Source organism: Crassostrea angulata, chromosome 10 (assembly GCF_025612915.1).
Source record: "Crassostrea angulata isolate pt1a10 chromosome 10, ASM2561291v2, whole genome shotgun sequence".
Classification (NCBI taxonomy): domain Eukaryota; kingdom Metazoa; phylum Mollusca; class Bivalvia; order Ostreida; family Ostreidae; genus Magallana; species Magallana angulata.
In genome coordinates, this window is record NC_069120.1 from 44,725,742 (window position 1) to 44,739,994 (window position 14,253).

General features: G+C 33.7%; 1 pseudogene; it reads left to right on the top strand.

The window, feature by feature from the left end:
* The first annotated feature begins 11,939 nt into the window (after positions 1-11,939).
* On the top strand, positions 11,940-13,132 carry LOC128165896 (uncharacterized; annotated as a pseudogene).
* Positions 13,133-14,253: the final 1,121 nt, after the last annotated feature.

The window sequence follows — 14,253 nt, forward strand, 5'->3', positions numbered from 1 at the left end:
ATAAATTTGAAGATAAAGAATAAAAACCCTAATTACGTCAGACATGGGCCTGACGATGACTCTTTCAAACCGATAATGTAGAGATCAACAACTTTGATTTTTATAATGCATAACAAAATATTTATCGTTTTCAAGTTATTCGTGATAGAATTTACGAGTCTCTTGGTCCCTAATTAAAGGGGCCAGCCCCTTTTTCTTGATTTTATTGGATAGAACTTTTGATTCTCTACTACTTTTGTTCCATATGTCTTGTCAAAATATCAACTGATAAAAAGATACTGATCAAAACATATGAAAATTTTGATTCGAAATCTGTACCCCATTTTTGTGCCTAAGCGAGCTCCAAGGAATAGCGCCACTGGTGCAAAACAACTAAATAGTGCACAACTTTAAACCAAGCTCTACCTATCCTGAAAACTTCAAAGTCATATCTCTTATAGTTTCTGAGATCACCTCTGCACAAAATTGGTCGTAAAAAATTACAAAATCGACCGTAAATCCGGACCGGAAGTGACGACGACAAAAAATTCAAAAACATATAAAATTCAGATAATTTCCCACCATCTGTGAAAAAATTGTTCAGATCGGTTGAGTAGTTTTCGAGAAATCGCGTGCACAAAATTTGGAAAAAAAAAATAATAATAAACAGTACGAAAACAATAAGGTCTTCCGTTGGAAACGGAAGACCTTAATAACTAGATACGATCTCGTTACCAGTAACGAGTAGGTCTTCCTTGCGATTTTTGTTGTAAACCATACCATGAAAAATCGATATTATTTCAGAATTATCCCCCCCCCCACACTTTCAGATAATGTATACAAATCCATTATTACGTAATAAATGGCTGTGGCAATGAGTTTTCCAGATGAATATTGCTACAATCAACAACTTTGCTACTATAATGCATTACAAAATCTTAATCGTTTTTATGTAATTTGTAATAGACTTTACGAGTCTCTTCCCCCCCCCCCCAAAAAAGGGGGCAAGTCCCTTTTTCTCGATATCTTTGAAAAGGTCATAAGAATACTAACAATTTTTGTTCTTACACCCATCCAAAATTGTTGATCATTTTTGAGATACAAATGTTTGAATATTTTAGGGGTCAGCCCTCTAGATCCTTAATGGGGACAGATATTCGTCTTTTGATAATAGGAATCGATTTAAATCATAAATTCAAACACTTTCTCTTCTATGATGTCTAACAAAATATGTCTACTTCTCTAGTTATATTGCCTCAAAGTTTAAGTACTTTGGCCCTTAAAAATCCCTAATTACGTAAAAAATGGGCGTGGCAATAATTTTTTCTAATAGATATTGGTACGATCAACAACTTTGCTTCTATAATGCATTACAAAATTTTTATCGTTTTTAAGTTATTTGTAATAGAGTTAATGACTGCCTTGGCCCCTAATTTAAGGGGCCAGCCCCTTTTTCTTGATTTCTTTGAAAAGGTCTTAAGAATACTAACATTTTTTGTTCTTAACTCATTCAAAATTGTTGATCATTTTTGAGATACAAATGTTTGAATATTTTAGGGGCCAGCCCTCTAGATCCTTAATGGGGACGGAAATTCGTGTTTTGATAAGTGGAATCGATTTAAATCATAAATTCAAACATTTTCTCTTCTATGATGTCTAACAAAATATTTCTACTTTTTTAGTTATATTGCGTCAAAATCTAAGTACTCTGGCCCCTAAAAATCCCTAATTACGTAATAAATGGGCGTGGCAATAATTTTTTCTAATAGATATTGGTACGATCAACAACTTTGCTTCTATAATGCATTACAAAATTTTTATCGTTTTTAAGTTATTTGTAATAGAGTTTAAGAGTGCCTTGGCCCCTAATTTATGGGGCCAGCCCCTTTTTCTTGATTTCGTTGGAAAGAACTTATGATTATCTACCACTTTTGTTATATATGTGTTTACAAAATATCAACTGATAAAAAGATATAGTTCAAAACGTATGAAAATTTTGGATAAAAATTCGTACCCAATTTTCGTGCCTAGGCGAGCTCCAAGAAATGGCGCCACTGGCGTAAAACAAAATAATAGTGCACAACTTCAGACTTTAGACTATCTATCCTGAAAATTTCATAGTCATATCTCTGATACTTTCTGAGATCAGCTCTGCACAAAATAGGTCCTAAAAAACTACAAAATGGCCGATAAATCGATACCGGAAGTGACGACAACAAAAATTTCAAAAACATATAAAATTCAGATCATGACTCATCATCTGTGAAAAAATTGCTGAAATCGGCTGAATAGTTTTCGAGGAATCGCGTGCACAAAATTTGGAAAAAATAATGATAATAACTAGACACGATCTCGTTGCGAGCAACGAGGAGGTCTTCCGTCCGCTGAAGACGGAAGACCCTAATAATAAAACACTGTTTTTGTCTAAATCTTAATTAAAGAGTGTTTTTCAACTTGTTTTACAGTCAAACACCCTTTTATGTTGAATATTTTAGTTAGAAAATTAGACAAAAAGGAGAGAAAGAAATAGAGAGAAAGAACAAATCTTGGCTCTGGCGAGATTAGAACACACAGCCTTTGCAGGTGTCTCAAAACATTGCTGACGCGAAATAATTCCCATTTTAGTAAGAAAATTAGACAAAAAGGAGAGAAAGAAATAGAGAGAAAGAACAAATCTTGGCTCTGGCGAGATTAGAACACACAGCCTTTGCAGGTGTCTCAAAACATTGCTGACGCGAAATAATTCCCGAATTTGTCTTTGAATTTTGGGAGTTTCCGCCCGGGAGAGGAGTTGAGTTTTTGTATGAGATGAAAAACAACGTGTAAGATGTCTGACTATTCAGGTTTGGTAACAGTGCGAGGTCATTTGAAATATTGATGCGTGTTTGTGTCTGGAGGGGGGGGGGGGTGAAAAGACCCGAGCTTGATTTTTCGTCTTAAATAAATCGAAAATAGAATTTTTAGGTGTGGATCTCGGATTCGGTTAACAACAATTAGGGGAAGTCCTAAAACAATGACTGATGCATTTTACCCATGTATTTCAGTGTTGAGAACGTTTTTTCGTGTCGTTTACTATTATGCTTGACTGTTTTATTTCAGCAGGATTGATAACATCTTTATAAATGTAGAAATAACGAAATCAGTAACACGTAAATTTATTCGGTAAAAATTTGATGACAGTAATTTCCACAGTTCTAACATTCATAAGTAGTTCACACGCTATCGTAGATACAGATTAAACGGAAAACAAGAAATATACACGCAACAGAAATATTACGCGGCAGCTTACATGTACTGTGTAAATTTTAAGTCCCCGTACAGGCTATACTCGCCGTTTGATCTCAGGAATTTCTTCTTAATTGTTCAATCTGCTGCATATTTGGCAGACAATAAGAATGGGGTCCGAGGTACATTTACACAAAATTTCATTCGGATTGAGTAAGGGGCTCGGGAGTTAGAATTTTTTCTACAGTACATGTCAAGCACGCCAATCGAAACTCGAATTATTTGAATCCATAGACATTATCCCGTAACTTGATATAAAATATGTATAGTTTTTGGACGCCAATGTACATTTAGCTTCTTTCCAATTTACTCCACGTTACCTGTACTAGTTCTTATTCAAATGCTAAAACATTTGTATTTGAGAGAGAGAGAGAGAGAGAGAGAGAGAGAGAGAGAGATTACATAGCGTTTTATAATGTTCAGGAAATCAATATATAAGCAACCTTTGTCAATAAACGCATGTATACATGCATGTGTGTATCTATATATGGGATTAAATACTAAGCAGTCCTCCTTTTTAAGCCGAGTAGAATAACTTGGGTGCATTGCTAAATGTTGTGTGCATACAGTCATTGAGTTGGCGGCATTTCTTTGATGCCGGCAAAGCGACCAAGCGAACTCTAATGCGGGCGAACTGCACTTCGGCGGCATGTCTTTGATGTCGGCGATGCGACGAGCGTCGTAATATAGAGAGCTGCTGACAGAAAAGAGCTCTATATTTGTACTAAAAAAAGCCGCTATCTTTTTTTATTTATGACAAAAATAAAACTGAAAATATTCAAATCCATCATTTTAAAGATAAACCCATTCATCAAAACACAAATGAGAGAGAATAAAGATTCGGCACTCAGGGACTGAACCCGGGTCGCCTGGGCACAAGTCCACCACTCTAACGACTGAGCTACGCGGACCCTCGCTTCAGAACTTTGGATTCCAAAATCTCAAGAATGCGTGGATTGATTTTAATACGAATTTCATATTCTGAAGTTTTGAGAGCGTCTCTATCGAATGAAAAACTAAAAAAAATTCAAATCCAAAAAATTAAAAAATTAAGGTTTTTCATTTCCTTCCGGTGACGACCGGAAGTGACGGCGGACGTTCGGATATGCGAAGGGCACTGCGGCCGTTCACTCTCTACCTTCTCTGAAAATTTGAAAGTCCTCTCTTGAATACTTTTTGAGAAAAATTGTGAACAAGCAAAAACATAAAATCTTTAATATCTCGGTACCGGAAGTGACGACCAAAAAAATCTCGTGTAATTTTCTTACAAATTTTGTCATGAGTAAGATCTGAAAGTTTCACGAAAATCGGCTGAAGCGTTTTTGAGAAAACGTGACAGAAAAAAAAAAAAATAATAATAATAATAGAGGAAAAGAAACAAAGCAAAAACAATAAGGTCTTCCGTTTTCAACGGAAGACCTTAATAAGAAACAGTACGAAAACTATAAGGTCTTCCGTTGGAAACGGAAGACCTTAATAAGAAACAGTACAAAAACTAAAAGGTCTTCCGTTGGAAACGGAAGACCTTAACTAGATACGATCTCGTTACGAGTAACGAGTAGGTCTTCCTTGCGATTTCTGTTTTAAATCATACCATGAATATTCGATATAATTTCAGAATTACCCCCCCCCCACACACACACACTTTCAGATAATGTATACACATCCCTAATTACGTAATAAATGGGTGTTGCAATGAGTTTTCAAGATAGATATTGCTACAATTAACAACTTTGCTTTTATAATGCATTACGAAATCTTAATCGTTTTTATGTAATTTGTAATAGACTTTACGAGTTTCTTGCCCCCCCCCCCAAAAAAAGGGGCCAGCCCCTTTTTCTTGATTTCTTTTAAAAGGTTTAAGAATACTAACATTTTTTGTTCTTACACCCATTTAGAATTGTTGATCATTTTTGAGATACAAATGTTTGAATATTTTAGGGGCCAGCCCTCTTGATCCTTAATGGGGACAGAAATTCGTGTTTTGATAAGTGGAATCAATTTAAATTATTAATTCAAACATTTTTTCTTCTATGATGTCTAACAAAACATTTCTAATTCTCTAGTGATATTGCGTCAAAGTTTAAGTACTTTGGGCCCTAAAAATCCCTTATTACGTAATAAAGGGGTGTGGCAATGATTTTTTCTTATAAATATTGTAACGATCAACATCTTTGCTTCTATAGTGCATTAAAAAATCTTTATTATTTTTTAGTTATTTGTAATAGAGTTTACGAGTGTCTTGGCCCCTTTAAAATGGGGCCAGCCCCTTTTTCTTGATTTCTGTTTAAAGAACTTTTGATTCTCTACCACTTTTGTTATATATGTGTTAACAAAATATCAACTGATAAAAAGATACAGATCAAAACGTATGAAAATTTTGGATAAAAATCCCCTAAAAATCCCCAATTACGTAATAAATGGGCGTGGTAATAATTTTTTCTAATAGATATTGGTACGATCAACAACTTTGCTTCTATAATACATTACAAAATCTTTATCGTTTTTAAGTTATTTGTAATAGAGTTTACGAGTGTTTTAGCCCCTAAATAAAGGGGCCAGCCACTTATTTTTTATTTTGTTGGAAAGAACTTTTGATTCTCTACTACTTTTGTTCTATATGTCTTAACAAAATATCAACTGATAAAAAGATACAGATGAAAACGTATGAAAATTTTGAATGAAAATTCGTACCCAATTTTCGTGCCTAGGCGAGCTCCAAGAAATGGCGCCACTGGCGTAAAATAAAATAATAGTGCACAACTTCAGACGATAGACTACCCATCCTGAAAATTTCATAGTCATATCTCTGATAGTTTCTGAGATCAGCTCTGCACAAAATAGGTCGTAAAAATGTACAAAATGGCCGATAAATCGGTTCCGGAAGTGCCGACAGGAAAAATCTCAAAAACGTATGAAGTTTATATCAAGACTCATCTTCTCTGAAAAAATGGTCGAAATCGGTTGAATAGTTTTCGAGAAATCTCGTGCACAAAATTTGTGGAAAAAAATAATAATAACTAGATACGATCTCGTTACGAGTAACGAGTAGATCTTCCGTTAATTTTTTAAACGATACGATTAGAATATCAATGAAATTTCAGAATTCAGTGTTTTTCTTTTTTACATACAGCACATTAAAGATTTAAGGTTTTAGTCCTCTAAAATCCCTAATTAAGTCTTTAATGGGTGTGGCAATGAGTTTTACAAACTAATATTGTTACGATTAACAACTTTGCTTCTATAATGCTTTAAAAATCTTGATTGTTTTAAGGTATGTGTAAAAGACTTTACGAGTCTCTTGGCCCATAATTTAAGGGACCAGCCCCTTTTTCTTGAGTTCATTCAAAAGGTCCCACGAATACTAACATTTGTTGTTCTTACACCCAACTAAAATTGTTAATTTTTTAGATGAAAATGATTGAATATTTTAGGGGCCAGCCCTCTAGATCCTTAAATGGGGACAGACATTGATGCTTTGATAAATGGAATCGATTAGAATCATCAATGTTAACATTTTCTCTTTTACAATGCATAACGAAATATGTCTCTTTTTCTAGATATATTGCGTCAAAGTTTAAGTACTTTGGGCCCCTAAAATCCCTACTGCGTAATAAAGGGGCGTGGCAATGAATTTTTCTGATAGATATTGGTATTATCAACAACTTTGCTTCTATAATTGATAACAAGATCTTTATCGTTTTTAAGTTATTTTTAATAGAGTTTACGAGTCTTTTGGCCCCTAATTAAAGGGACCAGCCCCTTTTTCTTGATCACTTTGAAAAGGTCTTGAGAATACAAACATTTTTTGTTCTTACACCCATCTTGAATTGTTGTTCATTTTTGAGATACAAATGTTTGAATATTTTAGGGGCCAGCACTGTAGATCCCTAATGGGGACAGCCATTGGTGTTTTGATAAGTGGAATCCATTCAAATCATTAATGCGAACATTTTCTCTTCTATGATGTTTAACAAAATATGTCTCCTTCTCGAGATATATTGCGTCAAAGTTTAAGTACTTTGGGCCCTAAAAATCCCTTATTACGTAATAAAGGGGTGTGGCAATGATTTTTTCTTATAAATATTGTAACGATCAACATCTTTGCTTCTATAGTGCATTAAAAAATCTTTATTATTTTTTAGTTATTTGTAATAGAGTTTACGAGTGTCTTGGCCCCTTTAAAATGGGGCCAGCCCCTTTTTCTTGATTTCTGTTTAAAGAACTTTTGATTCTCTACCACTTTTGTTATATATGTGTTAACAAAATATCAACTGATAAAAAGATACAGATCAAAACGTATGAAAATTTTGGATAAAAATTCGTACCCAATTTTCGTGCCTAGGCGAGCTCCAAGAAATGGCGCCACTGGCGTAAAACAAAATAATACTGCACAACTTCAGACTATAGACTACCCATCCTGAAAATTTCATTAGCATATCTCTAATAGTTTTTGAGATCAACTCTGCACAAAATAGGTCGTAAAAAACTACAAAATGACCGATAAATCGGTACCGGAAGTGACGACAATAAAATTTCAAAAACATATAAAATTCAGATCATGACTCATCATCTGTGCAAAAATAGCTGAAATCGGCTGAATAGTTTTCGAGAAATCGCGTGCACAAAATTTGGAAAAAATAATAATAATAATTAGAAACAGTACGAAAACTATAAGGTCTTCCGTTGGAAACGGAAGACCTTAATAATAATAAGAAATCGTACGAAAACTATAAGGTCTTCCGTTGGAAACGGAAGACCTTAATAAGAAACAGTACGAAAACTATAAGGTCTTCCGTTGGAAATGGAAGACCTTAATAATAAAAATAATAATAAGAAACAGTACAAAAACTATAAGGTCTTCCGTTGGAAACGGAAGACCTTAATAAGAAACAGTACGAAAACAATAAGGTCTTCCGCTGGAAACGGAAGACCTTAATAAGAAACAGTACGAATTCACGCGTTTTACGTTTTCTCGCATAGTTTTAGAGTGTAGCTTTTAATATTTCATCTACATAATGATTAACGCAATGCGCAGACCTGAAAAGGGTCCTGGGAATAATATTGCAAAAAATAAGGGGTGTGGAGGGGCCGAAGATAAAAACAGCCCTTAATTTGTAACTTTTTTACTATTTATCCGATTTTCAAAATTTTTTCAGTTTATTGTTCAGATCGAAAAGTACAATTTAAAAAACATGCTCCGAGGGGCTACTTTTTGACACCTTAAAGGGGTTTGAGGGGCCTAAAAATGACTATTATAATTTGAAAACTAAAATTATTCTCGAAAGAATTTTCTCTCTTTAAAGAATGAATGTTCGAAAATTCAGAGTGACCTTGACCCTTTACCTTTGACCTTGACCTTTGACCCCCCCCCCTAACCGAGTTGTGCTTTTTTTCCCCAAGAGTTTTCTCTCTTTGAAGAATGAATGTTCGAAAATTCAGAGTGACCTTGACCCTTTACCTTTGACCTTGACCCTTCACCTTTGACCTTGACATTTGACCCCGACTTTTGACCCCCCCCTTTAGAGCCGTCCATAGTGACATGCATTGATCTTCCTAACAGACTATGAAAAATAACACAAGTGTTGTTTTAATTTTTATTCCTAATATAACCTTGACCTATGACCTTTGACCTTGATATTTTTATCGGAAGCCCTCATACGCAACATACCCAAAAAAATTAAAAAAAAAAAACGCCCCAAGAAAATCGTTCAATGTTTGATAGCATTTATTTACAATGTTATTTAGAAGTTACCGTAACACTCCCCCCCCCCCCTTCCCCCTCCCTTTTTCAGTCATCAGTCATTCAGTTTTCTAAACTCGTTTTGTCTTGAACATCAACTTCATGTCCTAATAAAATAGTGTACCAAAGACCAGACCATCGCGTTCATTTTTTGCGGAGTTATAATTTTTTGGGCTTTTGGGCTTCAGTTGCCTTGCTTGACTTGTACTGTAGAAAAAAATTCTAACTCCAAAACTTTACACTCAACCCAAATAGAAACTGGTGTAAATGTACATCGGACCTCATTCATATTGTCTGCTAAATATAGAGCGGAATGAACAATTTATAAGGAAATCCTGAAATCAAACGGCACTTAGTGATTGTACGGGGAATCCAAATGTACACAATGCATGGGATGTAAGTATTCGTATGATAATTCTGGTGCATGTATAATTGTTGTATTCCATTAAATCTAGACCACAGAGAGCGTATGAATGACTTATGAATGTTAGAGTTGTGAAAATATAAGTCATCGACTTGATACTGAATAAATTTACATGTTACGTATTTTGTCATTTCTTCCTTTATCAAGAATAGATCAATCCCGTTTAATTCAAACATTAGAAAATTCTCGTAAACGACGTGACAACAACTCTAAAGGCTGAAATAAATGAGCAGAATGCATTCTCTAAAGACTGTATTACATGTGCAGAATGCATTATCCATTGTTTTTGGACTTCCCCGCGTAGGTGTAAACTGAACCCGCGATTTCTACTTTCGGTTTGCCTTCCGATCGCATCTTTTAAATCTGATATTTCCCCCAATGTTCAAGCGATTACTAAGGGGCCAGCCCTCTAGATCCTTAATGGGGACAGGAATTCGTGTTTTGATAAGTGGAATCGATTTAAATCATAAATTCAAACATTTTCTCTTCTATCATGTCTAACAAAATATGTCTACTTCTCTAGTTATATTGCGTCAAAGTTTAAGTACTCTGGCCCCTAAAAATTCCTAATTACGTAATAAATGGGCGTGGCAATGATTTTTTCTGATAGATATTGGTACGATCAACAACTTTGCTTCTATAATGCATTACAAAATCTTTATCATTTTTAAGTTATTCGTAATAGAGTTTAAGAGTGCCTTGGCCCCTAAATAAAGGGGCCAGCCCCTTTTTCTAGATTTTGTTGGAAAGAACTTTTGATTATCTACCACTTTAGTTATATATGTCTTAACAAAATATCAACTGATAAAAAGATACAGATCAAAACGTGTGAAAATTTTGAATGAAAATTCGTACCCAATTTTCGTGCCCAGGCGAGCTCCAAGAAATGGCACAACAGGCATTAAACAACTACATGCTGCACAACTTCAAACTATCGTCTACCTATCCTGAAAATTTCATATTCATATCTCTTACGGTTTTCGAGTTTATAGCTGCACAAAATGGGTCGTCAAAAATTACAAAATGGCCGACAATTCGGTACCGGAAGTGACTACGAAAAAATTAAGAAAAATGTATGAAGTTTAGATCACGCCCAACCATCTGTGAAAAAATGGTTGAGATCGGTCGTATAGATTTCGAGAAATCTCGTGCACAAAATTTGGAAAAAAAAATAATAAGAAGAAGAAGAAACAGTACGAAAACAATAAGGTCTTCCGCTGGAAACGGAAGACCTTAATAATAAGAAACAGTACGAAAACTATAAGGTCTTCCGTTGGAAACGGAAGACCTTAATAACGGTTCCATGAATGGAGTCCATAAAGAAATCTACAATACTCTGCACATCGATAAATTTTGAATTAATAAAAGCAGCTTACATTGGAAAATTAAAAAAATATATCAAAAAATTTCAAAGACTAAATAAATCTATCCGTAAAAAATCAATATATGACCAATATAAAAAGAAAAAATTCAAAATTCCGTCAAAAACCAAAAAACAAACCAGCAAGCACATGTGTACTATCACAAACTGACACTGAAAAAGTAAAGACAAGACCTGAACAAGACATTATTACATCCCAATTAATAAAGGGAAAATATTAAACTTAAAGACAAAATCCATAGTTACAAAATTAAAGAAATTAACCAGAAAATGAAAGACCAAAGAAAAGGTGAGAAAACTGAAAAAAAGTAAACGTCTCTCAGAGGAAGGACCAACAAGAAAAAAATGTGGATACAGGGGTTCAATGTGATACCCTAAATACTTATATTCAAGAACTCATATGTGAAATTGACAATTTAATTTCTGAGAAAAATGATATGGTAGAAGATGAATATGAATAATGTACATGTGAAGAAGATTTTAGATTTTGAAGAAGATGCTAAAGGTTGTCCTTATAATTAAAAATTGAGAAATCTGAATACTTTTTTTAAAAGTAGAAATATTGGTGTTAACCGAATTGGTCCTGTTTTAGAAGCTGTTTAAAATTTTTTAAATTTAAGTGTAAAAAATACAACTACAAAAAAAGGCATCATTTTTATACTGTTCAAATTAGTACAGGGGAGAAAGTTTTGACAGCAGGTGTGAGAGAAGTAAGTGATGGGAAGGGAGAGACGTATGTGAGTGCTACAAAGGAGATTGTTAATGATATTGTGAATAACGAGAGGGATAAATATCAATTTTTAAAATTCTTTTTCATGTTTTATGACGGATAGGAGTTCCACAGAACAGAAGGTTAATCATATTTTATGTCGGGATATATCTCATAGTGTTCAATCTTTTAAATGTTCAGTTCATCCCCTACTTCAATTTTCTGAGGTGTGTTTAGAAGAAATATTTCATATTGAAAAAGAGCTCAATATTTATCTCGATTGACACACCAGCTCTACTAAAGAGCGATTTACAATGTTTATTTTAAGATGTGTATGCAATTTTTTTTAAATAGCACTGAAGATCCAAACATTTCACATTTGTATTTTAAAAGCCAGGGCATTGATAAAATTCCTTTAATGAATATCAGAGAAAATCGTTTTAATATTTGTTTTTATAATGTTCCTGGTACTTTTTTATACACAATCTTTTACTTCAATACCCTTTATCGTCAACATTTTCTTTTAATTTTCCAAAAAGCTATTGTTTTATCATTACAAAACAAATGTATTTTAACAATTTAAAGAGCACTTGGTTTTTTATGTAAATTATTAACAGGACGATATTGGTTAAAAACAATGGAAGTGAATAATATTTTAACAATCGAGTCAGTTTTTGAAATTTTTTATTCATGTTTTAGATTATTTTGCAAAAGAAATAATATTAGCTTTAAGACAGAAAATTAGACTTTTTGAAGAACCGGGATAAAAAGATACTGTTTCTGATTTTTTATTAACATATCCTTTAAATGATCATTTGACATGTGTTTTTATCAAACGCCTGTGTATTGTTTCGAAGTCCAAAGTTGAAAAACTATTTGCTGATTTTTTAAAGGATGGTTAATATTTTAATGTACAGACAAATTTAGATTTGAAGTGTTCATCCCGCCCCTCGAGCAATATTTGTATGGAACACTTGATGGGACAGGTTGATTATCATGTACGATAATCTTCCATGTCATCAAGTAATACTCTGGAAAGTAAACTATTATATGGAAATAATAAAACATAATAGTGGTTCAATAACAAAAGTGAGAAAGAGAAAAAAATCACTGTACAAACCATGAAAAAGAACAAACTTACACCAACTTAAAAGAGAAAGAAGAGGATATAAAGAGAAAGAAAAAAGAAGAAAGATGATCTTGACAAAGTCATAGACCACATCAGAAGAAGAAAGAATGTGGGACAGTGAAAGTAAAATTGATAGTGAGCTCTAGAAATTTAAAAAAAAAAAAAAGAAGATTGTTAGCCTTGAAAAAATAAATCAACATCCACATGAAAGTGTTTCAAATAAATAAACAACATAAATATTTATTAAACTTCAGCAAGAAAGGAACAGTCTTTGATGAAGGGACATTACAAAATAATCTGGTGATGTTAATGAATTTAAGAAAAAAAAATAGTGAAACAAAAATCATTGTATGTGAAAACACCTTTTCCCCCAAAGACCGGCTCAGTAGAGAGATTATAATATCTGGTCCAAGGATGGCGAGGATGTTCAGAAGGAGGAAAAAATATTAAGCCATGCTAATGGAGTTTTTAAAGTAATTTAATCACAAAAGTGCACTACAAGATTCTTACATAAATGGTGTAAATGGTATTGTTCTCCCATAACCAAAACAAATAATAACTTTTATTTTATGTAAAACGTCATTAAAAAGTTAAAGCATATTTACTCTCACATATAATTCAGTAATCATGAATGGTACAATGGTGAGCATTTTACTTACTTATGTGTTTATTTATACTAATTTGTTATGATACTAAATTTTATATAAACTTAATAAAAGAGTAATAATAAAAGAATAATAATATCAAAGGGATTTTTTTTTTACAAAAATCATGGATGCTGAAAGGAGACGAGAGAAATTAAAAGTTTTATTAGAAAAAGTTGATAGGGGAAGGGTGAATGGTTTGGGGTGTGATTTTTTTTATAGTAATCAAGCTACAAATAGTCGGAGGAGGGGGAATGACAACACAAGAAAAGTTTTCCTGGCACACAGATTTATGTACATGTTGCACACAAATACATTACATATTCCACATGATAGACAAATTTCACACATATGTCACAATTCACTTTGCATAAATCCATTGCACTTAAGTCTAGAAGAAGCACATGTCAATAATGAGAGACAACTATGTAAGAATTTAGTCCTAAAATTCTTCTTAAAACGTGCCGGCTATCCTTATTGTCTTTTTGAGCGGTAGAGGTAAGTCACTTTTGTTGCTTGTTGTACGAGTGTTCACTTTTGTTCTTAGTGACACTCTTTGGTATGGAGGGATCACTCATTCCCTTGGAATATCCGGCCTCGGTACCAGTTTTTTTTTGGAAGTACATCTCAAATTTCTCCTTGACGAAGGTCTGTCTTCTTGTGCGGTATGCAAATGATTGTTTCCCCTGTTGTCCGTTATGTATATCTCCTGTGTTCTTTCTAGTTGTCTCATCACACGGGTATCTTCAGGCAGGGGAGCACCAAGGGCAGCACACTTTAAGACGGTGGATTTCTCGGGACCATGGTTCATCCAGTGGATGGCAGAATAGATTTGGGGCTCAAAGTTCACGGCACAGGTAACATTCTTTGGATTGGATTTAAAGTATCCTTTATGAAGTGCCTCGGACTTCTGAGTATTTGTATCATATCGGGTAGTGGTGATGGTACTCCTGCTAAAC